This window comes from Rhipicephalus microplus, chromosome 2 (genome assembly GCF_043290135.1).
Source record: "Rhipicephalus microplus isolate Deutch F79 chromosome 2, USDA_Rmic, whole genome shotgun sequence".
Taxonomy (NCBI): domain Eukaryota; kingdom Metazoa; phylum Arthropoda; class Arachnida; order Ixodida; family Ixodidae; genus Rhipicephalus; species Rhipicephalus microplus.
Genome location: NC_134701.1, coordinates 44,963,014 through 44,989,817, shown reverse-complemented (window position 1 = coordinate 44,989,817; position 26,804 = coordinate 44,963,014). Strand labels below are relative to the sequence as shown.

General features: G+C 45.3%; 1 long non-coding RNA gene across 1 annotated transcript in view; it reads left to right on the top strand.

Annotated features, from left to right (window-relative positions):
• The first annotated feature begins 13,715 nt into the window (after positions 1-13,715).
• LOC142784784 (uncharacterized) overlaps positions 13,716-26,804 on the top strand; it is a 52,188-nt gene continuing 39,099 nt past the window's right edge. The window contains exon 1 of the long non-coding RNA XR_012888750.1: positions 13,716-13,946. This is a non-coding gene — a long non-coding RNA (uncharacterized LOC142784784). The remainder of the gene's footprint in view (positions 13,947-26,804) is intronic.

Here is a 26,804-nt window from a genome sequence, read left to right as displayed (position 1 = left end):
GCACTTGCTTCTTGCATGCCAGTGTATTGCCAGACGTTATCTGGAACAACACACGACACATAACGAAGCAGGACGGACGAACGAAAACCTAACCGAAACGTGGGAGGCGAAGCTCGCCCTCGAGGACCTAGAAGAGCAACAACAACTCGTCGCCAGGGCCAAGAGGGCAGTAGAAGCCAGAGGGTTCCTGGACTAAGGAGCCCTCCCTTCTCAGGGTGACACCGGGCATTTCTCGGGGCACTGTTTCAAAATAAACAATAAACTTTTACTTCTCTCTCTCTCCGCTTCCTTCCTCGCTACGTCTATATATATATATATATATATATATATATATATATATATATATATATATATATATATATATATGTCTTGAAAAAGACAGGGTTCCTGTCGAAACGTCGGCACAATAAGCAGTTGTTATGTGAAAGCGCATCTACTTTCATATATATATATATATATATATTGTAACGGATATAACAACCTCACAACCGGGACGTCCTATTTACAAGGTTTAATAAGGGCGAACTTGTGCCCAAAGCCAAAAGAACTACACAGTAGCTGGGAGAAAGCAGCGAACGCTCGTCGTCCTCTTCTTCTCTTCTTTTCCGCTGCTCGGTAGCAGCTCGTGCACAGGCTGGGCCGGCTCGTGCCTTCCGGCGGGCTTCATGAGTCGTAGCGATGCCGTCAGCGTTCCTCTTTTAACAACGTCTGCGTTGTACTGCGCCTTAACAATTCCTCGTGGCATTATCCCCCCTCTCAAGCGGCATCGCCCCGATGCTTGCGATGAGGCTGTTTTTTTTTTTTTGTGTGTGCAAGTTTGTAAAAATGAGGTTGCAGTACGTCAAGGTATTGGGGTGGCTAGGTTTGGAATCGGTCGTAGTACGGTTTCATCCGTACAATGTGTACACGCTCCGTGGGATTGCGTCGCCTCGAATGCAGGTGGCCTGCAGGCTTGACTTCGTAGACGAGGTCATTGTGTCGCTGTACGATCTCGTAGGGGCCAAAATACCGTGAAATGAGTTTTTCGGAGAGGCCTCGTCGTCGTACTGGAGTCCATATCCACACTTTGTCGCCAACGTCATATCGCGTGTCAAGTCTTCCTCGGTTGTAGCGGTCGGCATCGATGCGGTGTTGGTGGCGTATTCGGTATCTTGCTAACTGGCGGGCTTCTTCCGCTCTTTGTAGAAAGTCGTCAAGATCGGGGGGGTAGTCATCTTGGTCTATTGGTAACATAGCATCCAGTGTTGTGGTAACAGCACGACCGTAAACTAGTTCAAATGGGGTGATTTTGGTGGTCTCTTGCACAGCCGTATTGTAGGCGAAAGTGACGTATGGTAAAATTTCGTCCCACTTTTTGTGCTCGACATCCACATACATGGATATCATGTCCGCTAAAGTTCTGTTAAGGCGTTCGGTCAGGCCATTGCATTGAGGATGATATGCAGTGGTTTTCCTATGAACAGTGTGAGTCATGTTGAGCAGGCACTTCAAAAGTTGCGCCGTGAAAGCCGTTCCGCGATCGGTGATTACAACCGTTGGAGCGCCATGTCGCAGGACTATTTTGTGTACGAAGAATTGGGCCACTTCTGCTGCCGTTCCTCGTTCCAAAGAGTCTGTTTCGGCGTATCTAGTTAAATAATCAGTGGCCACAACGATCCATTTCTTGCCGAGTAAAGATGTCGGGAAGGGTCCAAGGAGGTCCATTCCAACTTGGCGGAAAGGCGCTTTCGGTGGATCTATAGGTTGTAGAAGGCCCGCTGGTTTAGAACGTGGTGTTTTTCGTCTTTGGCACTCGCGGCATGTTTTGACGTAGTGTTGCACTGAAGCTAGTAGCTTGGGCCAATAATAATGGAGACTGATCCTTGCAAGCGTTCGCGTCACACCCAAATGTCCAGATGTGGGCTCATCGTGACACGCTCGAAGTATTTCTTGTCGCATAGTTGCTGGAACGACAAGCAGGAACTTTTCGCGGTTGGGCTTGAAGTTTCTCTTGTAGAGAACGTTTCCTCGGAGGCAGAACAATGCGAGGCTTCGAGAAAATATACGGGGTACTTGTACGTCAATTCCTTGCAGGTGTTCGATAAGCGGGAGTAATTCTTTGTCTGTACGTTGGAGTTCGGCTATTTGAGTGGTCTCGACAATTCCTACGAACGGAAAGTCGTCTTCTTCTGATAGTGGTGTGTCTGTAGGAGCCCGTGACAAACAGTCGGCATCGGTATGTTTTTTGCCAGATCGGTATACGACGGTTATATCGTATTCTTGCAGTCTGAGGCTCCACCTTGCTAGTCGTCCAGATGGTTCCTTTATGTTCGCCAGCCAGCAAAGCGCATGGTGATCGCTGACTGCCTTGAATGGTCTACCATATAGGTACGGCCGAAATTTACTGATGGCCCAGACGACGGCAAGGCATTCTTTTTCCGTGGCCGAATAGTTTGTCTCTGCTTTTGTTAGAGTCCGACTGGCATAAGCTATCACTTTTTCTTCACCTTTCTGCCACTGTATTAGAACGCATCCAAGGCCGATGTTACTGGCATCTGTGTGTATTTCCGTGTCGGCTGTCTCATCAAAGTGAGAAAGAATCGGGGGGTTTTCTAACCTCTTTCTCAATTCGTTGAAGGCGCTTTGTTGCTCGTTTTGCCACTGGAAAGGCACATCTTCTCTCGTAAGTCTCGTTAAGGGTTCTGCGATCTTTGAAAAATTTCTCACAAATCGTCTATAGTACGCACATAGACCTAGAAATCTCCGTACTGACTTTTTGTCTGTTGGCACCGGAAACCTTGCGACGGCGGCCGTCTTATCAGGATCAGGGCGAACACCTTGGGCGCTGACGACATGCCCAAGAAAACGAAGCTCTTCGAAAGCTAATCGGCACTTCTCTGGCTTGATTGTCAAATCTGCCGAACGGATTGCCTCTAACACTGACCGAAGGCGCTTGATGTGCTCCTCAAATGTAGCCGCGAAGATGACCACGTCGTCTAGGTACACTAGGCAACACTGCCACTTCAATCCGGAAAGCACAGTGTCCATCATGCGTTGGAACGTTGCCGGCGCACAACAGAGACCAAACGGGAGAGCCTTAAATTCGTAAAGTCCGTCCGGGGTAACAAAAGCAGTCTTTTCGCGATCACGTTCATCAACCTCGATCTGCCAGTATCCACTTTTCAGATCTAGTGATGAGAAGAACTTGGCACACCGAAGTCGATCTAACGTGTCGTCGATGCGTGGAAGGGGATATACATCCCGTTTAGTCACAGCATTCAGTTTCCTGTAGTCGACACAAAACCGTAGCGTGTTATCCTTCTTCTTGACAAGCACCACGGGAGATGACCACGGGCTGTTAGAAGGCTGGATAACATCATCTTCAAGCATTTCTCGTACCTGCTTCTTGATGACTTCCCTTTCCTTAGGGGAAACACGATACGGGTGCTGGCATACCGGCCTGGTTGTCTCGTCCGTTATGATCCTGTGTTTTGTAATGCTCGTGCGCCGTACCTTTGAACTGTTGGAGAAACAGCTGCCAAATTCCCGCACGAGGTCGTATAGCTGTTGACGTTGAATCTCTGAAAGATTAGGATTTACGTATATTGTGTCGCAGGCATCAGATGGAAGTTTCACATTCGGTGACGTCGTTTCAAGACTGCATATTTCTGTCACTTCACAGAACTCATGAAGAAACGCTATTGCCGTCCCTTTTGCGATGTGCTGGAATTCGTTACCGAAATTCGTCAAGAGGATGTCTGTGCACCCGTTTCGCAGCTGGATAATCCCTCGTGCCACACAAACGCCTCTTTTCAAGAAAACATCCACGTTGCTCTCCGCCACACCCTCGTAGTCGCTGAATGCATCATTATGCACGAGAACCATTATACTGCTCCGTGGCGGTACAGTCACATCATCGTCGACGACGCGCAGTGGAGTGGTACATCGTTCATCTGATCGTGCTACCTTTAAAGCTTGCTCCGTCGAAAAGGACACGCTCGACCTCTGTAAATTGATAATCGCACCATTAGCTTGTAGGAAATCCATTCCCAGTATCACTTCCCTCGAGCACACAGGCAGGACGACAAAGTCACCGACGTAAGTGAAGCCCCGTATCATGACCCTTGCGGTACATCGGCCGGAAGGGGTTATGAGGTGACCACCTGCAGTACGTACTTGAGGTCCACCCCATTCGGTCAGAACTTTCTTGAGTCGCTTCGCTAATTCGTAACTTATCACAGAATAATCCGCACCAGTATCGATCAAAGCATTGAGCTCTAGTCCGTCAATCACCAACGGCAAGTCTGAAGTAATTTTCTCTGTACTGCACTCCTTTACCTGGAAACAGTCGTCGTTATCAGGCTCGTACCGCAGTGGAGGATCTTCACATCCCAAGTCGCCAGCGGCCTCGCCTCCACAGGTCGCCCTCTTCAGTTTCCCGGATTTGGGCTAGGCGAACGCTGCCTAGACGTGCTTGGGAAGGGACGTGGGCTAGACGAGCGGTAGCGCATAGGGGATGGTGAGCGTGGTTGATGACGACGAGGCGGGTCAAATTCCCGACGTGAGCATAGGTATTCTTCAATCTCGGAAGGTCTTTCGCCGTTTCGCGGACACGGTGCATTGATGGCGAATCCCCTAAGACCAGCTTGACGATATCGGCAGAATCGGTACAGGTGGCCAGCCTCTCCACAGTGGAAACACAAGGGCCTACGTGTGGCATCTCGCCACACATCGCTCTTCCGTGGCATCATCTCTCTCGCACGAGGTGGAGTGCGTGTTGCCTCTACGATTTCAGGCGGGCTGCGCATTGTCTGCACATAAGTACTTGGTGTCTCGATCGGCGAACAGTGCAGAGTAGGTCGCCTGAGCACCTCGGAGTACGTTACCGCCCGTCGTGTCGCCGGCACATCACTCCGCGGCTCCCGCATGGCCTGTCGAATTTCGTCTCGGACAACTTCAGCAAGAGACAGCTCGGGGGTGACATCAGGTGACTGCAGTTTCCTTAATTCTTCCCTGACAACAGACCGGACGAGCTCGCGCAATGTGTCAAGATTATCCACGACGCCTGCTGAGTAGACTCCTGCGGATGCACCGGCTACGTCGCGGTTGTACTGTCGGGCTCTCTGCTGAAGCGTCGTTTCGATGGTTGTTGCTTCCGACCGAAACTCAGCAACAGTACGGGGCGGATTGCGGATGAGTCCCGCGAACAATTCTTGCTTTACCCCGTGCATGAGGTGGCGCACTTTCTTGTCTTCCGTCATGCCAGGATCAGCTCGCTTGAAAAGGCGGGACATGTCTTCGATGTACATCGCGACAGTTTCGTTCGTTCGTTGAATCCGTGTGCGGAGAGCTGCTTCCGCCTTTTCCCGGCGATCACTGTTGGCGAACGTACTCAGTAGCTGCCGCCGAAACTCTTGCCACGACGTCAGAGATGCCTCGTGGTTTTCGTACCACACTCGTGCAGAGTCTTCCAACGCAATGTAGACGTTACGCAGCTTGCCTTCCTCGTTCCACTGATTTAGATTTCCCACTCTCTCGAAATGCTCTAACCAGTCTTCGGCGTCCTCGTATGGGTCACCATGAAACACCTTTGGGATGACCGGTTGGCTTACGATGAGTTGTGCCGGCGTAACTTGGCTCGTCATGGTGGTGGCGGCGCTTGTCTCCGTCACCGATGCCCTTGATACAGAAGGGAGTGGCCCAAATTCTGGCAACTCTCCTCGGATACGGCGGCTGACTCGTTGGTGCACCGGTGTAAGCTCCACTGGTTGCGGCTGGTCAGTGCTTGGACTTCGCTCTTGCGTGGGGCTCGGAATCATGTACCCAGCTCCTCCACCAGAAAATGTAACGGATATAACAACCTCACAACCGGGACGTCCTATTTACAAGGTTTAATAAGGGCGAACTTGTGCCCAAAGCCAAAAGAACTACACAGTAGCTGGGAGAAAGCAGCGAACGCTCGTCGTCCTCTTCTTCTCTTCTTTTCCGCTGCTCGGTAGCAGCTCGTGCACAGGCTGGGCCGGCTCGTGCCTTCCGGCGGGCTTCATGAGTCGTAGCGATGCCGTCAGCGTTCCTCTTTTAACAACGTCTGCGTTGTACTGCGCCTTAACAATTCCTCGTGGCAATATATATATATATATATATATATATATATATATATATATATATATATATATATATATATATATATATATGTATGTATGTATGTATAACGAAGTTAACACAACATCCGATAAAGTCTACTTCCTCAGAACACCACGATGGCCTGCGTGAGGGATCCCGAGCCTGCGTGCGTATATATATATATATATATATATATATATATATATATATATATATATATATATATATATATATATATATATATATATATGTATGTATACATATATATATATATATATATATATATATATATATATATATATATATATATATATATATATATGTATGTATGTATAACGAAGTTAACACAACATCCGATAAAGTCTACTTCCTCAGAACACCACGATGGCCTGCGTGAGGGATCCCGAGCCTGCGTGCGTCGTACCACTTCATGCCGGCTCCTCGAACGACAGGCCCTAGGGGTGAGCCTGCTTCTTCTTCCGCCTTTACTGCAGCCATTATTGACGACTTGATACCTTCACAGGCGCAACAGCTACTTGCTTTGTTAAAGAAACACGCAAGTTCCTTCGATGTTTACTCCTTGACGTTCAGCCACACTACTACTACAACGCATCGAATCCATACAGTCGGACTATATGTTGTATGCCACCGGCCCCACCGCATGTCTCCTGTTGAGCGAAAAATTATCGAAGAAAACGTAGATGACATGCTCAAACGAGAGGTAATTCGCCCTTCATATAGCCCTTGATCATCGCCTCTGGTTCTGGTTAGTAAGAAGGATGGCTCTGTGCACTTTTACGTCAATTGCAGGGTGCTCAACAAGATCACTTGCAAGGATCTGTAGCCACTGCCTCACATTGACGCTGTCCTTGATTCTCTACAAGGTGCGAAATACTTTTTCAGCCGCGACCTGCATTCCGGATACTGGAAAATTCCTATGCACGAAGAGGATAAAGAGAAAACGGCATTCGCAACCCCCAACGGCCTATACGAATTCAACGTTATGCCTTTCGGGCTATGCAACGCGCCCGCTACATTTGAGTACATGATCGATACCGTGCTGCACGCCCTCAAATAGAAGACCTGTCTCTGTTACTTGGACGACATCGTCATTTTTTCGTCAACGTTTCCTCAGCACCTGCAACGTTTGCAAGACGTTCAGACGTGTCTTGCCGCCGCTGGTCTCCAACTCAACAAAAAAAATGCCGTTTTGCCACAAAAGCTATCAAAGTTTTGGGCCACGTCGTGACTAAAGACTGAATTCGGCCAGATCCGGAAAAAAATTTCTGCGGTGCTTCACTTTCCACGCCCCGAAAGGCCGAAGGAGTTACGAAGTTTTCTTGGTCTCGCCTCCTATTTTCGCAGTTTCATACAAAACTTTGCATTTATAGCGGCTTCACTGGACCAGCTTCTTGCTTCTGACGTACCGTTTCTTTGGTTTGGAAGAATTTCAAACGGCATTCGATGTGTTAAAGTGTGCCCTCACGTCTGAACCTGTACTCCGCCACTTTGATGAGGCCGCACCGACCATCCCACATACGGACGCTAGCGGCCGCGGTATAGGTGCCATTCTGCTCCAACGCGACTCCTCTTCACAAGAGAGAGTAGTTGCATATGCCAGTAGAGTACTAAACGCGACCGAGAAGAATTATACCATAATTGAACAGGAGTGCTTGGCTGTGGTCTGGTCAGTGCAAAAGTTCCGTCCCTATCTGACGTCCCTACTCCTGGTTAGTGCAAAAGTTCCGTCCCTACCATGACGCCGACGCCCTTTCGTGCTGCCCGCTACCAAATACCCAGCACCTCCACCACGTATGACGTCTGGGTTGATACAGCGTCGCAGCGAGCGGGCAGTGTGAGACCGAGCGCGTACACACCCGCTGATGATCGTGGTGACAGCCAGTGAAGTTTAGGACAGGGACCCAGACGGATGATGATGAATATAATAATGAATATATGAGAAGAAGCGCATAACGAATGCCCACGTTATATATTGAAACGCGCTAGCGAAGATTCGACGAAGAGGAGGAAGAGACTCGACTGGCTCGCGAGCGACGCTGTGGATCCTTCGCTGAACTACACCTCTGCATTGCCCATCTTGTAAATAAACGCGTTCCATGGTCACTATATATATATATATATATATATATATATATATATATATATATATATATATATATATATATATATATATATATATATATATATATATATATATATGGGATATAGCACAACGGGAGCGTTGTCAACAAGGATAAATATATTTATTTCCCAACAGTTTCGGGAGGGGATCTCCCTTCATCAGGGGATGAGTTATACTGACTCATCCCCTGATGAAGGGAGGTCCCCTCCCGAAACTGTTGGGAAATAAATATATTTATCCCTGTTGACAACGCTCCCGTTGTGCTATATCCCATACCTTCACGAAGACTAACTGGCCCATTGAATTATTACTCCCACTATATATATATATATATATATATATATATATATATATATATATATATATATATATATATATATATATATATATATATATATATATATACATATATATATATAGGCAGGCATGGTGGTTGAGTGGCCATAGCGTTGCATATATTCCAGTAGATCCTCTGTGAGCGGTCACAACGTGATTTATTTCGACGTTTCGGCCTAAAGTCTGGTCTTCATCAGGATTGGCTGCTGATGGATCCTGATTGGATCCTGATCAAGGCCAAACTCTAGGCCGAAACATCGAAATGAAGCACGTTGTGACCACTCACGGAGGATCTACTGGACTATATATATATATATATAAATATATATATATATATATATATATATATATATATATATATATATATATATATATATATATTTAATGGGCCAGTTAGTCTTTGTGAAGGTGTGGGATATGGCACAACGGGAGCGTTGTGCCATATCCCACACCTATATATATATATATATATATATATATATATATATATATATATATATATATATATATATATATATATATATATATATATATATATATATATATATATATATATATATATTCTCTGTGAGCAGTCGCAGTGTAATTTATTTTGACGTTCCAGCCAGAGTCTGGCCTTCATCAGGAATGAGAGTACAGTTTGTTGCTGCTCCAGTTTATGCAATGTTAAAGAAGAGAGGGCACACGGAAAAATAAAAGAAAGAAAGAGAAGAAGAAAAAGTGAGAACATGATCCCCCCCCTCCAATTATCCCCTTTCAGCCTTTTCTAACAGCGATGACCTCTAAGATGTCTGCGGCCTGCATATCCTTCCTTCCACTAACGTACTGTTCCCGACCGGACGGCGCCGCATGGCTCCGGCGGTTCGGTGTGGTGAGAAAGAGCTCTTTTAAGAAGTTAGGCCTTGAGGGCCGTTCCACGCGCTTTCCGTACAGCCGCAACGCACGTGCCGGGACCCCTACCCCACGCAAGCGGGGGACAAATAAGCCGATTGGCGACGCTGCGGAGGGGGAAAGAGCGTCACCAATTGGCTTATTTGTTCCTCTTGCGTGTGGTAGGGGTCTCAGCACGTGCGTTGCGGCTGTGCTGGAAGCGCGTGGAACGACCCTTAACTGCTGAGTGCCTTGTGGACGTCTCGTCGTAGAAAGGGAGGTGCCGCGCACTGGCGCAGAAGCTGGCTAGTGGGTGCAATGTCGATTCTGCCCCATTCCTGGGTTTCGCAGTAGGGGGCTTCTGGTTGTGCACAAAGTTGCTGTTGGACATGTCATGCTTGGCGCAATTGATTTTTTGGTAGGATAGAAACAGAAACAGACGATAGCCGTGCTTGGGAAGAGTAGTTACACTTAGAGAGGTATTTTCAGTTGTCCAGTAATCGTCGCAGCTGCAGTGCTGCGAACTCTTCAGTTATTATTGTCATTTATTTATTTATTTTTTATTTATTTTTTATTTATATACCTTAAGGGCCTCTAGGGAATTACATAAAGGGGTTTCATACAGTAATCAGTGACAACAGCAATTTTTTACCAAGAAAAGAAGACAAGAAAATATGCGCAGGCTACGCAGTCCGTCAACCAAGATAAGCAACAAATAAAACAGCAAGGTTTTCACAAGCGAGCACATTGAAAAATCTGCCCGACACATTATACAACAATACAACAATGCCTAAGATTGTCCAACACATTCAAGGAACGCAAATAATGCAGACTGAAAAGATGATTGCTGTGTATGCGTTACAATGCTGGCAGGCAGAGCATTCCACTCGGTTATCGCTAAGACAAGGGGTGAGCATTGGTGTTTTTTGTGCGAGAAACTATAGATTCAATTTTATGATCATGATCAACGCGTGCGGAAATGTACAAAGCAGGGTCAATGAACGTATGGTGGAACGGCGAATCACTAAGGTATAAGTTATGGAAGAAAGATAAGTAGAAATATTTCCTGCGCATAGCAAGAGGGGGGAGATTTAAATTTTCCTCAATGTATGGCACACTTTCATAGCGGGATTAACATGACAAAATAAATCGCGTGGCTTTGTTTTGGACAGTTTCGAGCGTATCAGTAAGGTTTGCTGTGTGGGGGTGCCATACTAAGGAAGCATATTCTTGGGTTGACCAGATAACAGTATTGTATGCGTGAATTTTCGTGTCTTTGTTTGCAAGTTTCAGGCGGCGTTTAAGAAGACCAAGTTTATGTAGTGCTTTCGCGGTAATGTATTCTACGTGGCTAGTTCAGGTTATATGAAAGTGGAATAAAATAGCTAGATATTTAATAGATGGAACTGTTTGAATTACCAAGTTGTTTATGACATACTCTTTGGGCGAAGGATGTGCAACGGATGAAAAGCGTACGTGTTTGGTATTGTTTACACTTATTTCCATTTGCCATAAACGGCGCCATTCTGCTAATTTTGTAAAGTTGGGCTCCAAGATGTTTACGTCATTTAATTCGGTGATTTCCTTATAAATTACGCAATCGTCAGCAAAGAGGCGCAGTGAAGAGTTAATATTGAATCCTATATCACTAATATACACTAGAAACAACAGAGGGCCTAGAACGGATCCCTGGGGTACCCCGGATTTGACGAGTCTGGGAGTAGAGATAACATTGTTAAGTTTAACTGACTGAACCCTGTTAGTAAGAAAACCGCTTATCCACTGGGTTGTTTTATCGTCTAGCCGTAGATTACAGATTTTAGTCATCAACCTTTTGTGTTGCACGCGGTCAAACGCTTTAGCGAAATCTATAAAAATCGCCTCAGTGTAGCGGGAGTTATTCAGAGAATCATTAGGGTCAGTTACCAATTCGAACAGCTGAGTTTCGCATGAGCGGTTATTGCGAAAGCCAGGTTGGTTATCTATTAGCAAGTTATTTTTATTGAGGTGAGATACGATGTGCGTAAACAGAATATGCTCGAGTATTTTGCACGGAATAGAAGTAAGAGAGATTGGCCGGTAATTATTAGCAGATGATCTTAACCCAGATTTCAATATAGGTACCACTAATGCTGACTTCCAAACATCTGGGACGCAACCTGTGTTCAGTGACTGCTGAAAGTTTAGTTTCAATAGGTACATTGATTTTTGAACGGTTAATTTCAGAAGTCTAGAGCTAATGCCATCGGGCCTTGGACTCGTCTTGTACTCAAGTCGCTCAATGGCACGTGCTACGCCATTTTTGGTGATTTCTATTGGGAGAAATATATCATGAATGATGGTCTCTGGTAGGTCGAGGGAATCAAATGGAAGCTCATTTGAAAACACCGATGCAAGCTGATCGCTGAATATTTCCGCAGTTTCCTCAGCTGACAGAAAATCGCCATGCTCACCGTCTAGCAAGGTCGGAGAATCAGCGTTTTTAGGGTTTACCACTTACCATAGTTTTTAGGGTCAGTTTTGAGGAGTTTAGGCAGCGTGCAATTGAAAAATTTATGTTTAGCTCCTTTAATGGTGGCTTCGGTTTTTCTTGATACATTCCTAAAGTTATCCCAGCCTACTGTCGATTTTGTCCGAGACGCCTTCCTAAATGCACGCTTATTTTTATTAAGACTTCTTTTCCATCCTGTGTGAACCACGGATGGTTTTCGGTTGATATATAGCCATTTGTGGAACGCAACTATCTTCGATTTGTTCTAATATGTCACAAAATTTAATTCAGTTTTCATTTGCAGTTCGATTTGCAAAGCTCTTCCAACATACGATTCATTTTCTCGACATTGGTGCGTGCATAATCGAGTATGTGCTTGTCCGTTCTGGTTTTATCAGGCAGTGGGATAGATAGGTAAGGAGCAATGTACGGCGCGGTGATCGCTGATTTCCTCCAGGACATGAGTAACTGCATCATCGGGTTGGTTAGTGAGTATGAGGTCCAATATGTTGTTTCTACGTGTTGGTTCCGTCACGAGCTGGGACATGTGCACATGTGCTAGGTTTATGAAGTTAAGGCTTTCTTGACGACGGCTAGCACAGCTAGCAGTGGAAGAGAACCAGTCTATGTCGGGGTAATTGAAGTCCCCTCCAAGAATCGCAACAGGTGCTTGTTTAAGACATGATCAATGACATCATTCAGGTGTTCAATGAACTCTGGGCCACTATCGGGAGGTCTGTAGCACACGCCTATGACGCACGATACATGCCCCAAGCGTGCCGCAACCCACGTAATTTCGAAGAGCGAGTCGTAGACTATGACGGAAGGACAAAATTCTTTCCTAAAGGCAAAAATCACCCCTACACCATGACGAGCGGCTCTGTCTTGTTTAAATATCGTGTACTGCACAGGGAAGCCAAGTTCACTGTTTTCCGTGTCAGACTTGAGCCACGTCTCCGTGCCAAGAATACCATCAGCATTGCACGTGTGTATAAGGGCTTCAGGTTCGTCAAGTTTGCTATATATACTGCGAAAATTCGCAAGCATTATTGATAGCTTTTTATTCGCAGGTGATTTCATAGTGGATGATGGTCTGGCGGATACGTTGTGTGAAGCCGTTACAGGTTTATTTATTTATTTATTTATTTATTTACAGGTACCTCAAAGACCCCAATGTGTGGGGTTTTACATGAGGGGTGTTGAAGCACGAAAATTACACAACTGATCAACAAACACAAAAAAAGAAAACAAAAAAAGAAAACAAAAACTGCACGAGCGTATCACGAAAGGGTATCAAGCACGCTCTGTTAATAAAAAGCATACAATGCCAACCAACGAAGCATACCAACGAAGCATAAAAAGCATACAATGCCAACCAGCGAAGCAGATAACACCACTAAAGATAATCGCATACATGACACAAAAATAATCAGTACAGAAGTTTTTCAACGCCAGCTTTGAACAAAGACGGGTTTGTTTTGGTGACGACACTTTCAGGAAGGCTGTTTCATTCGGTGGCTGTCATAACAGGAAATTAATTTAGATAGGCGGTCGTGCATGCACGAGGTGGGTATACTGCTTTTGAGTGGTTGAGGTCAATAGTTTGTGGCCACGCCTGCGCTGTTCTGTTGCCCCGTAGTATTATTTGCGAAATTTTGGCATCTGGCGGGTACTTGGACGATACTATTTGTGCTAGATTCATACCTATAAGAGTTTTTACGGAAGTAAAGGAGGTTGAAGCGGAGTGAATAGCTTTCGTTATCATTACGAGTATATAGCTTCGACGAAGTCGCAAAGCTTTTTGCGCGCCAGTTGTACTTTAGGGGAGAAATCTTCGTCGAGCCAGATTTCTGGGTTTTCTAGCTTTTTAAGTTTAGGGGCATTGCGTAAAACTTCCATTTTTGATTTAAAGTTGAGAAAATTTACGATTGTGGGCCGGTCGACTTTCGCACGCCGCTGACCCAATCGGTGAGCGCGTTTGATGTCCCCGCTTTGTACGCCGAGGTGAGTTGCAAAGAATTCTTTCACGATTGTTTCTGACTTTTCGTACCCCTCCTTTTCTGTTTCGGCTATACCCTTGACAATCAAGTTGTTCCTTCGCATCCTGTTATTGATGTCATCAACTACGTCAACTAATTCATCGTTTACCTTTGCGATGCTTGTCTTTACTTCGCGTACAGAGTCACCTACATTCTCACACTTTGTTTCAATTTGTGACATTCCGCTCAGGTTATTTTCTATTTCACATATTCTCGAAATTATACTATTATTTGACTTTTTCACTGTTGTCAGAGTAGCCATGGTTTCAACGTGCAAAATCTGTCATTAGGGCGAGAACATCATTGATCTTAGGACCAGGGTTAGATTCCACGTCACCACAGCCGAGCAGGATGAGTTATTGCCGTTATCAGTGTTTTCTAGTGCTTTAATTGCCACAAGCGTACCCATATTCTCATTTAATCTTCTTTCGAGGCTGTTAAATTGATAAATGAGGTATGACTTTTGTTGTCCACGTTCTCGGTTTCATTTCAATCCCGCTTCCAAGAGTGCTACTCATAGTTTCTCGAATGCATGGTCGGGAAAGTGGAGATGTTTTGATAGAAGTAGACTGGGGGTTAATTTCGCATGGGCTCCGTGATTACTAAAGGGAATTTTAAATGGTGTTTCTGTTTGTCCAATCTACTGCACACTGCATACGTTGCATTCGAGTAGGTATACTACTACAAGGTTAGGTTTCCTCGCAGGTTAATAGAAAAATCGGATTGTGTGCTGGTTGCTTTGTCTGTTTCTTGCATTGCTTTACATTCAAGACATCGTGACTTTCAGATTTCTGGGGAGGGGGGTAGTGAAGTATCGATCTAAGAGAGCCCAAGTGTGTCTTTGAGGTGGCGTGGTCGTCAGTAAACGACGCCAGGAGTGACTACCACGCAAGAAGTGTTTCTGTTTTGATCTTACTAACCAATCAATTTTACCAAGCATGACATGTCCAACAGCCACCTTGTGCACTATGAAGAGCCCCCTACTGCGTAGTCCAAGAACGGGCCAGAATTAGCATTGCACCCGCTTGCCAGCCTTTGCGGCAATGCGCGGTGCCCCCTTTCGACGACAAGACGTCCACGAGGCACTGAGTAGTTACGCACTTATTACCCGTGCCACATGGGCAGAGAAAATGGCATTTACCTCCTAATGCCTTCAGATTTAATGCCATTCGCGCGGTGCCACACGGACAAACAAAGTGGCATTCGCCTAAACTGAATTTGTCACCTCATGCGATAGCAAGATTTCATTCGACTGAGAAATGCATACTCTCGATGGCACAGTCGGTGAAGTGATTATATAAAAAGACATTTTATTCAGCTGGGAGGAAACTTATCGTGTCTTTTGTTTGCACTAATCGCACTAATCACTTAAACAAGTGCTTAAAACTTAAATTCAGCTGGTAGACGCTGGTAAATAAATGCGACAGGGGCCATTTTGTTTTTACGCTGTGGATCAGCCTAGCCTTGGCTTAAGTTGCTACGCGGTCAGCTGCAGTGACGTGAAAGAAAGAAACCAAACTAATATAACAGCAGTGCAACATGCTTTTTTCTACGTTTATTCAGTCTCGGAGGTCTATGTAACTTGTAGACGCTCGTTTATTTTTCTATCACTACGCTACAATCGCTTACTACCGAAGATGGTGTGATCGACATCATCCGAGTCAAATGTCATTCATTTTGGAACTGTAGCAACTCTACCTCCAAAAATGTCATTCGGGAAGTGACTGCCTTCTCTATCGAATGCCACTTCCTGTGCCCACGTAGAAAAGCTCTTTTTCCCCACACCGAACCACCGGAGCCATGCGGGGCCGTCCGGTCGGGAACAATACGTTAGTGGAAGGAAGTATATGCGACCACGGACATCGTGAAGGTCGTCGCCGGTAAAAGAGGGTAAGGGATGTCTGGATAGGGAGGACATCATGTTCTCACATTTTTTCCTTTTTTGTTTCTTTCTTCTGTTTTTTTTCTCGCATACCCTCTCTCCTTTATACTTGTATAAAGGTGATCACCAACAAACTGTACCCTCATTGCTGATAAAGGCCAGACCATGGCTGAAACGTCGCAAGAATAAAACACTCCACCACCATGCCGGCCATATATATATATATATATATATATATATATTTGTGTAGTATATACGTGCGCTGTCTTCCTCGCTACGTCTCTCTCTCTCTCTCTCTCTCTCTCTCTCTCTCTCTATATATATATATATATATATATATATATATATATATATATATATATATATATATATATATATATATATATATATATATATATATATATATATATATATATATATATATATATACATATAAGTAGAAGGGCTTTCACCTAAGAACTTGTTTATTTAGCCGAAATTTCGATGGGAGCCCCGTATTTTTCAAGGCATAACATTTTTTGACATTTTCGTGTCTTCTTGTAGCTTCTCGGGAGAGGAGGGAAGGAGACAAAACAAAAATATTAACAACAACATAAAAAGAAAAAGGAGGAAGAAACGTTAGAAAGAAGCAAGAGAGAAACGGCGCGATTAGGAAGGGACAGGAACTCAACAGAGTAAGGCGAACGTAAATGAGCAATGTCATCTTCGTCAACAAAAAAGCTACAAGAAGACACATTATTATGTGAATAATGATACGCCATGAAAAGACGGGGCTCCCATCCAAACGTCGGCTAAATAAACAAGTGGCCGTGCGAAAGCGCGTCTACTTTTATACTTATAACCTTGCGGCAACCGAAGCTATTCTTCTGCATATAAGCCTTCTATATATATATATAGAAATAAGGGAAAGAAGTGTATACCTAAGGGCTCGTTTTTCCGTGTTTTAACACAATAATAATGAGATCTAACAGACAGTAATGTACAGGGGAAGTCATTAGAACCAATGGAATGTAAATAAGAAGAAAGAAAAGTGGATTAAAAAATAACCAGCCGTGAGCAGGACTGCTCACGGCTGGTTAGGGTAGGAAGACCCGGTGCCCCGGTATGCGCCAGAGACAGGTGGGGCTGCGGGTCTAGCAACGACGGCATCTTAGGTCAGCGGCGTAGAGACAAATGGCGATGGAGGCAGTGCCTGCGTGACCGGTGTCTCGATGACCTGGCGTAGACGTGGGTCTAACGAGGTAACTGGCGCGGATGCTTCGGCCACAAGAGAGAGCTGACGCACAACTTCTTCACGAATGAATTGTTTGATGGGGGCAGTAAGACGGTGTGATCAGCAGCGACGTCGTGCACGAGGGCGGAAACTTCAGCCGTATCTTCAGCGGCCCTGCGCGTCGAGACACGCTGCTTACGCAACTCGTCGTACTCCTGACAGAGCTGGACAACATCGGTGATGGTCTGTGGATTCCTAGTGACGAGCATCTGGAAGGTATCGTCGTTCACTCCATTGATGATGATCTTGATTTTGTCGCGTTCGGTTAGAGATTCATCGACGCGCTTGCAAAGAGACAAGACATCTTCAATGTATTTTGTAAAGCTCTCGTCCCTGCGCTGGACTCGACTACGGAGACGCTGTTCCGCGCGAAGCCGGCGCACGGCGAGATGACCGAAGACTGCGGCGATGGTGGTCTTGAAGGCGGACCAGTTGGTGATTTCGCCTTCGTGGTTCTTGAGCCAGAGGCTGGCCACATCAGCGAGGTAAAAGCGCATGTTTGTGAGCTGGTCGCAGGCGTTCCACTTGTTCGAAGCGCTTACGATTTCGTACTCGACGAGCCAGTCCTCGACGTCTTGTTCGTCGTTGCCGCGAAAAATTGGTGGGTCGCGTTGCCGAGGCACGCCAGTACAGTAGACTGTCGTTGGTAAGGCAGCTTGAGAAGGGCCAGGAGCATTCATGGTGAACGGCAAGGGTAGCGTCCGATTGCGAAGTTCCAGGTTGATGGTAACCCCGGCTCCTCCACCACTTAAAATAGAGGTGTTGTACGTCGAGAAAGGTTCAGACGCAGCTTGGCAAAATGTGCTTTATCAGGTAGGTCTGGCTAATGGCGAGCGGCGTGCGCGAGCTACTACTACAGCCATCGATCATCATCGTCTTCTTCATTACCAGCAGAGCGTCCGTTATTCAGATTCAATACAATACAATATATATATATATATATATATATATATATATATATATATATATATATATATATATATATATATATATATATATATATATATAAGATATAACAGACAATGATGTCAAGGAATGTATAGGGGAAGGTATTAGAACCAATGTAAATAGGAAGAAAGAAAAGTGGGTGAAAAAATAACTTGCTGTGAGCAGGAATCAATCCCACGACCTTAGAATTATGCGTTCGAGCATCGAACGTTGTAATTCGAAGGTCGTAGGTTTGATTCCTGCTGGTTTATTCTAAGGAAGGCCGTGCCATTGCCGAAACGTAGTGTAAAAAAGTATCCAATTTTCGCAAGTGTGCTCCTTTATTCCTTAATTTACATGCACCGGACCCGCAGAATTCTTTTCTTGATATATAGTGCCACTAGTACAAGTTCTGAAAGTATTATTTCCATAGATGCTGGCAGGCTTGTATGTGCCGCTGTTTTGAGGAGGACGAAGATGCGTGTGCAGAGAAAAACGATAAAGATCGATGGACAGATGGTGACGACGTAGCGCCGACAGTCGACTATTCCTGCAGTAGCTGGCGCTTTCTATTGCACGTCCTGTGAGAGGGGATCGGCCACACTCATCACCTTTGGTTCTTTATTAGCGATAGAATTTCTTTTTGCTGATTTTTCAGGAGCCATCAATGCCGGTCTCCGGCCCCGGCCAGGGCTCGCCCTGGTCGGCCAGTCACCCTGCTGAATCGGTACCACTGGAGTGTTTCCTCAAGAACGGCGTAAGCAGTTTGCCTGTCGCGCTTGTGCCCACTGATGGTGGAGGCATTCGGTTAATTGGTTGAGCGGACATCTCGGAGGTGAGGCGTTTCGGCAAGACTGGCATACTATGCAGGTCTTCAAGCATTCAATGCTTAACAGACTTACTGGCCGCCACGAGATTTGCGTTCATTGCTGTTCGTGCTTTTATTTCTCCTCATCTTGCTCATCCTCATCTTTTTATTTCTCCTCATCTTGAAGGGCATTGTTCGTGGTGTTCCAACTAACATTAGCCCTGAAGCATTCTTAAAGATGGTCTCTCCGGCTGGCGTGATATCCGTCTACAGATGCACCAGACCTGTAGGTGATACGCGAGTCCCTACTGAAAGCGTCATCGTTACCTTTGCTGGTCTCACACTCCCCTCTGAGCTGAAGGCTTGGCCTTATCTATTCCGTGTAGAGGCATTGACTCCTCGCCCACTGCAATGCCGTAACTGCTGGCGATTTGGACATAGCGCTAATGCTTGCAGGTCCTCATTGAGATGTGCGAATTGCGGTGGGGCCCATGCAGCATCAAATTGTCAGGTAGACAACTGCAGGTGTTGCTTATGTGATGGAGCACACACAGCCACGGACAATAGCTGCCCTGCTCGAGAACGTGAAACGAAAATTCTAGATATAATGGAAAAACGCCGTTGTTCTCAGTCTGAGGCAACATCCTTCATTAAAGAGCGTGAAGTGGGTTACGCTGCTGCGTCAATTGAAGCGACGGTCGCTTCCGCAGTGTCGGCAGCGATAGATAAGGCCATGCCGATGATTATGAAACGGCTTTTCAACACCTTTGCTGAAGGTCTGACCGAGACGCTCGCCGCCAGGTTAAACAGCCTAATTCCCTCCTTCGCTGCATACACTGTCACGGTCCAGGGTGAAGCTGAGTATCTCGACAATGAACAAAATAATCGGCGTTAAGAAGATGTTACCCCAGAAACGCTCGTCAGCGCTCAGTCGGTGACCCCTGTGGGGCCCAGTGGGTCGTTTGCTGACATGAGGCTTGGTAATATCATTCATAAATGACGCAATGCTCCATTTTCTCCAACCAGTTTGCCAATGTCAAAACAAAAAAAAAACTATTACTGATACCAACAACGAGCAGGACGTTTTGCGTCCTGCAGTCGCCTTAACTATATTAAGTTCATCATAGCGCCGGTAAAAGTTCTTCAGTGAAATTGTCGTTCCTTATCTTCCGCTTACATAGATTTTAATTATCTCATACAGCAAACAAATCCTAATATAATTTTACTTCAAGAGTCTTGGCTTTCAGTAAGCCAAGTATTTACTCTGAACTATTTTCGAACATTTAGACTGGATTGGCCACACAGAGGAGGTGGATTATTGGCCCTAATATCTTCAAAAATGTGTCGTCATGTTACTGTAACTTTTGAACATATTTGTCCTGATTGCGAAATGTTAGGAATAGATTGTTTGTTACCTGACTCCAACAGGATCGCAGTGATTAATGCGTACTTTCCGAATGGAGTAAGACGCACAGATCACCTAGATTGTATTATAAAAAATTCTTCGTCAAATTCAATTTTATTGGCTGGGGATTGTAACTCACATCACACTTCTTGGGGGTTTAAAACAGATGGCTGTGGCAAAAAGATTGTGGAATTGAATGCAGGATAATAATTTTTGCTGTCATAACTCTGGGCAAGTTACCTTTCTACGCGGGATAAGCTCATCAACATTAGACCAAACTTTTTCGTGTGACCAGTTTATAATTTCATCGTGAGAAACGTTTGATAATGGGACGAGTAGTGATCATGTACCGATTACTCATGAAATAATGCTACCCCAACTTACCTCTGCTTTCCGGCAACAACGGTTCACCAACTATAAAGTTTATAAAACTGTTTTAAACTTCACGCTCTCGTCATTGAGAGGACGCGTCGGACAGCATCGAGCTGCTTCAGTAGTAGCGTGTCTAAGTGACTCTGTCCAGCCGGCAGAGTTTTCTGTTAAGTACGGCAGCACACCGTCAAATTCTGCTTGCTGGAATGAAGATTGTACGCTTGTGTATAGGCGACGTAAGGCTGCTTGGAAACGTTTACGCCACAACCATACTCCGAAAAATTGGGTTGACTATAAATTCCACGCCGCGCTCTTTAAACGTACAGTTGCTATAGCTAAAGATAAACACAATTCTGACTTACATTCGCGTTTATCAAAACCTGATAAGAGAACTGCCCTGTACAGGTTTGTACGGAACAAAAAATCAACGCAGGTACCAGCATATTCGCATTCAGTAGCGCTGTCTCCTAAAGAGACAACAGATTTGTTAGAGGGCATCGCGAAAGGACTTGAAGCGCGTTTCGCTTCGTCATGCTTGAGACCTGTGACATTCAAAAGCTCAACCCCGCGGACTTTCGGGAAGTCACTATGGCGGAACTGGCAGATGTCATACTAACTGTAAAGCAAGCGGCTCCCGGTCTAGATCATATTACAAACTATATGAATAAATTGATATTTATTTCCCATCCCGATGAGCTTTTGAATATTGTTAACTGCTCCTTACAGCACACATGGATTCCGAGCGCATGGAAAATTGCTAAAGTTGTGTTGCTGCGAAAAAATCCAAGCCTCGGATATATCCTAGATAACATTCGGTCAATTTCGCTTATTTCAAATCTGGTTAAAATAATTGAGATAATTCTTCATAGAAGGCTCAGTGACTTCATCGCTCGTCAGGACATCATTTCACCAAGGCAAGTAGGATTTAGACAGGGGTGCTTTATATGGTCGGCTCATGTTGATTTGGAAAGCCAAATTCACCTTGCAAAAGTATCTTGGTGAGCTTTCTGCATTAGTCACGTTAGATATCGCAAAAGCCTACGATAGTGGGGAACACAGTACATTATATTTCAAGATTGGTGGACTGTGAGGTACCCAAGTACATTATATCTTGGGTTCAGGAGTTTCTCTTAATTTGAGAGACAATTCTTTTGTTGCCGCGAGGGAACTATTTCTGTCTCATATAAGAAAACAAGAAGTGTTCTGCAAGGATCAGTCCTGTCACCTCTTTTATTTAATATATTACTATCATCCATTCCCGTTCATAAAAATGTTCCTCTTTACGTCTATGCCAATGATATTGCTTTTTTCTTGTCATCGCGAGATATCAATAGTTTGTATCAAATCATACAGTCAAATTTGAGTGAGCTTGAGGTATGGCTTGGTGGGCTGTCTTTTTCACCTAATGTTAGCAAATATGTTCTGCTTGTATTCCCTCTATCCGTTCCCCTATTTTTTTCACTGCATTATCGAAATGATCCTATTCCACAAGTAAAAGCGCTGAAATATCTTGGCATTGTTTACGTGGACAATTCAAATTGGCAGAAACAAATAGAATCAAACACCCGTAAAGCAGAAAGCGCCCTAGGATTGCTACGCCAGTTTTGCAATAAGAATTCAGGGATGCGCAGGGATACGTTACTTATGATATACAAACTCTACGTACGCCCAATTCTGGACTTTGGTTGCGTTCTGTTTTCCGGAAGTGCTGAGTACAAATTAAGACCTCTTATACTGCTAGAAAGGAAAGCTCTGCGGCTTTGTCTAGGGCTACCTATTTGTGTCGCGAATAGCCTGCTTTATTTGGAAGCTAGAATCATTCCACTTAAAGCTAGATGTCCACAGCTTACTGTGCAAACATTTTTAAAACTTTACGATGCGTCTCTCTTTTGTTCACAGATAGTTTTCATCAAACATCCAGTTTCTTTCTTTCAGCGCCCGTGGTTTCGTTATCAAAGACCCCAAGTCATTTTCGTCGAGTCTCTGTTATCAAATCTTCATGTTGCTCTCCTGCATTTAACTCCCCAAACCAAATGATCGGTGCCAGTTGACTAAATTTTCGATGATATTTTTCCGAAAAATGCCAAGTTACTTCAAAAGCATGTTCTTGAGGGCCTTCTTCAAGACCATCTCAGTCATTTTCACAAACACGTAGTAACTTCGACGGATGCAACGCAAAATCTTCAGAAGGCTGGAGTAGGTATTTTTTCTCATCAGCTTAATTGGTCTTTTGCGCTCCGATTGCCTGACTTCACACCAATTTCTCTCGCAGAATTCCTGGCTATTACATTGGCTCTTAGAAAACTAAAATATCAGCAATCGAAAGCTATTATTATTTCGGATGCTTTGTCTGTATGTACACATCTAATGTACGCAATGCAGTCTCCTCTTCTCAGGATATTTTGGTCTCTCGTACCGCATAGCCTATCAGAAGTTCGGTTCATTTGGGTCCCCAGGCATGCTGGAATTGTACTAAATGAAATTGCTGATTCGCTCGCTTCGGCATCTTTAAATTTCCCGGTGGTGCTAGTAGCTCCACAGTTTCCTTTTATTACTGCCGAACGATACAAACGCCTGTTAATCCTAAAAATGAATGAAACGTCGCTCCTACAATCTGAAGAATTTCGGCACTTGCAATTCACATGGAACACCGCAAAATTCCCTTCCCGTCTATGTGAGGTAACCCTCACAAGCTTTCGCTGTAGAGTTCTTCAGTTAAATTTTTGTCTCAACAAATCAGGATTTTCATTAACTAACCTGTGTGCAGTTTGCAATGAACCGGAAACAATAGATCACTTTCTTCTCACATGCCGCCGCTTCGCCTCACTGCGCCGAATAGTTCTTGAAAGACCGATTGGTATGCTCGGATTTCCAGTCAATACATCCACCCTATTATCGTTTGGAGCCAGTCAGTTGGTTGTGGGCCGCAGTGCTATTCTGTCAGCGCTACATAAATTCATTCAGGCAACCGGGAGGATACGCTGCTAGTGGTACTGCCAGATATATCCAATTCTTTGTCCCCCTTCCTCTTTTTTGTTAATTTGCTTTATATATTTTGGTTTGTTGAATTCTTCTGCACTTTTTTCACGTTTTTTCAAGAGAACATTATTATTGTTCTTATCTAATTTCTCTTTCTTTTTTAGCAAGCGTTGTAAAAAATATCTATTATAAGGTACAGTGTGGCCGATCCCCCATGTGCGTATGAGCCAAGATCTCCTAGGCGACAAGACAAGACAAGACAAGTCGTATCGCCGATGTTCAAATCAGTTTGACGCCCTTGTGTGCCATTATCTACAGGTTACAGTAGCGGTGTAACGTGACACTGGTGGAAGCGCTGGGTAATAGTCTATGCACTGTTACCACGAGAAAGATCTCGGCCCCGAAATCGACGCCTTGGTAGAAACAGCCAACCTTCGACGCAGTCGGTGGCAACTAGGCCTACCACCCCAATTCGGCTCTCTTCTGGAACGCTCCGGAACCATGGCAAATGCGACAACTGCAAGACAGACTGAACAGACCACGACTCCGCCAGCTTCATGGCCACGAGCCCCTCGAACCCCAAAGCCCTTCCATGGGGAGCCCTACGAAGACGTTGAAGACTGGATGGACCGATACGATCGAGTCGCCGTCGCCAACGAGTGGGACGAGCACCGGAAACTGCGGTATGTCTATTTCTACCTGGAGGATTCGGCGCGTATTTGGTTTGAGAACCAGGAGGCCGACCTGACAGCCTGGCCGGTGTTTTGCACTCAGCTGCGAAACACGTATGGTAGCGCCGGCCGGAAAGAACAAGCAGAACGTCTCCTCGATTCTCGCAATCAAAGAACAAATGAAAGCGTGGCCATGTTCGTTGAGGAGATGTCTCGTCTGTTCGATCGAGCTGATTTTGCATTGATGGAAGACAAAAAGATACGCTTTCTGATGTGGATTGTCAAGGAGGAGCTGTTTGCAGGACTTGTACTGTGGCATAATTCCTCCGTGAAGCGACAACAATGGAGCGAACGCTAAGGCAGCAGTCTTCGAAGTATGAGCGGTCCGACAACCTTGCATGTCTGTCAGCACCCTTGAGAACACCCAACGTCATGAGTGTGAGAGACCTTGCTGAGCTAGTCCGTAGCATTGTACGTGACAAGCTGCAAAATCTTCACGCAGTGCCTTCACAGCCTCAAGTGGCTGCTCTGACAGACGTCGTCCGTGAAGAGGTGAGGCAGCTGGTACGACCATTAGTGCCACTTCTAACCGAAGCTCCTCTGATAACGTACGTGGAAGCTATACGCACTCCTGCCCTGGCAGCCAGCTATTTCCCCCGACCAACCAGCCTGCAGACGCGGCAGCACTTCTCAGGCATGCCGCACTGTGAAAACCAACAACCGACCAGCCTGCAGACGCCGCAGCACTTCTCAGGTCTGACCCACTATGAAAATCAACGACGGACTTGCCTGCAGATGCCGCAGTACTTCTCGGTCCGCCACACTATGATAATGCGCGACCTAATTTGCGTAAATTTAGCGTGTGACGCGCTTCCGACCATTGGCCACTCTGCTACCACTGTGATGAGTCAGGTCAATTGTGCCGACAGTGCTCGTACAGACAGATGGGCCTACCTGGATTCCAGCCAGACGCTCGTCGGTCCAGGGACGGGGAACGAGCCAACGCTATCGCAGAATACTTGGAAAGTCTACCGTCTCTGAATCTTCAGCGACGCCAATCACGCTCTCCGTCTCCTCGACGCTCTACGTCCGCGAATCAATACTCTACTTTCACCGATGTTGTTGCGGGACGATCTTCTAGGTCCCCAAGTCAACGCCGGGGAAACTAGAATCAGCGGCCTCCGGGGGTGGCCAAAATGGTTGATTGGGCGAGTTGGTGATACATGACTAATTATGAAATGGAAGCGCACAACGTAGAAGCAGACGGAAAGACAGGGACAAGCGCTAACTACCAACTGAAAGTTTATTCGGAAAAAATATGAAATATATACTAAAAGATGATACAGTGTCAAGGCACATACGATAACACCAAAGCATAGACCAAAAATGGCAACACCGATAGAATATCTTAGTGCGTCAGCCCTACCTTACCATCGCTTACTGTGCTTTACATTGATTAGTTAACTTCTACGGCATCTGCTAATGTTTAAAAACGCTAGCTCCTTATCGGACAAAGCGATTGATGGTTTGCTGACGCAAGCCCCGTGTTCCGCTATGTGTGCTGCTTCAATTATAAGCCTTGTGCGCTCATCTTTGTGCTTTTGGAGAACTACTGTCTTATCAAATTGTACTTCACAGCCACATCTAGTGACATGCTGGGCAAGATAACCATCATTGCCGCTACGAACATTGCACGCATGCTCACGCAACCTGTCGTTGAGGCATCTTCCAGTTTGCCCAATATAACAGGCACCGCACGAAAGTATGATCATGTAAACTACGTCACTAATGCAGTTGACAAAACGGTTCCTGTGCTTTGTTTTACACCGCTGTTCCCTGTGTCTGGCGCCACATGTCAGCTGGCTAGACTGACATGTGGCGCCAGACACAGGGAACAGCGGTGTAAAACAAAGCACAGGAACCGTTTTGTCAACTGCATTAGTGACGTAGTTTACATGATCATACTTTCGTGCGGTGCCTGTTATATTGGGCAAACTGGAAGATGCCTCAACGACAGGTTGCGTGAGCATGCGTGCAATGTTCGTAGCGGCAATGATGGTTATCTTGCCCAGCATGTCACTAGATGTGGCTGTGAAGTACAATTTGATAAGACAGTAGTTCTCCAAAAGCACAAAGATGAGCGCACAAGGCTTATAATTGAAGCAGCACACATAGCGGAACACGGGGCTTGCGTCAGCAAACCATCAATCGCTTTGTCCGATAAGGAGCTAGCGTTTTTAAACATTAGCAGATGCCGTAGAAGTTAACTAATCAATGTAAAGCACAGTAAGCGATGGTAAGGTAGGGCTGACGCACTAAGATATTCTATCGGTGTTGCCATTTTTGGTCTATGCTTTGGTGTTATCGCATGTGCCTTGACACTGTATCATCTTTTAGTATATATTTCATATTTTTTCCGAATAAACTTTCAGTTGGTAGTTAGCGCTTGTCCCTGTCTTTCCGTCTGCTTCTACGTTGTGCGCTTCCATTTCATAATTAGTCCGGG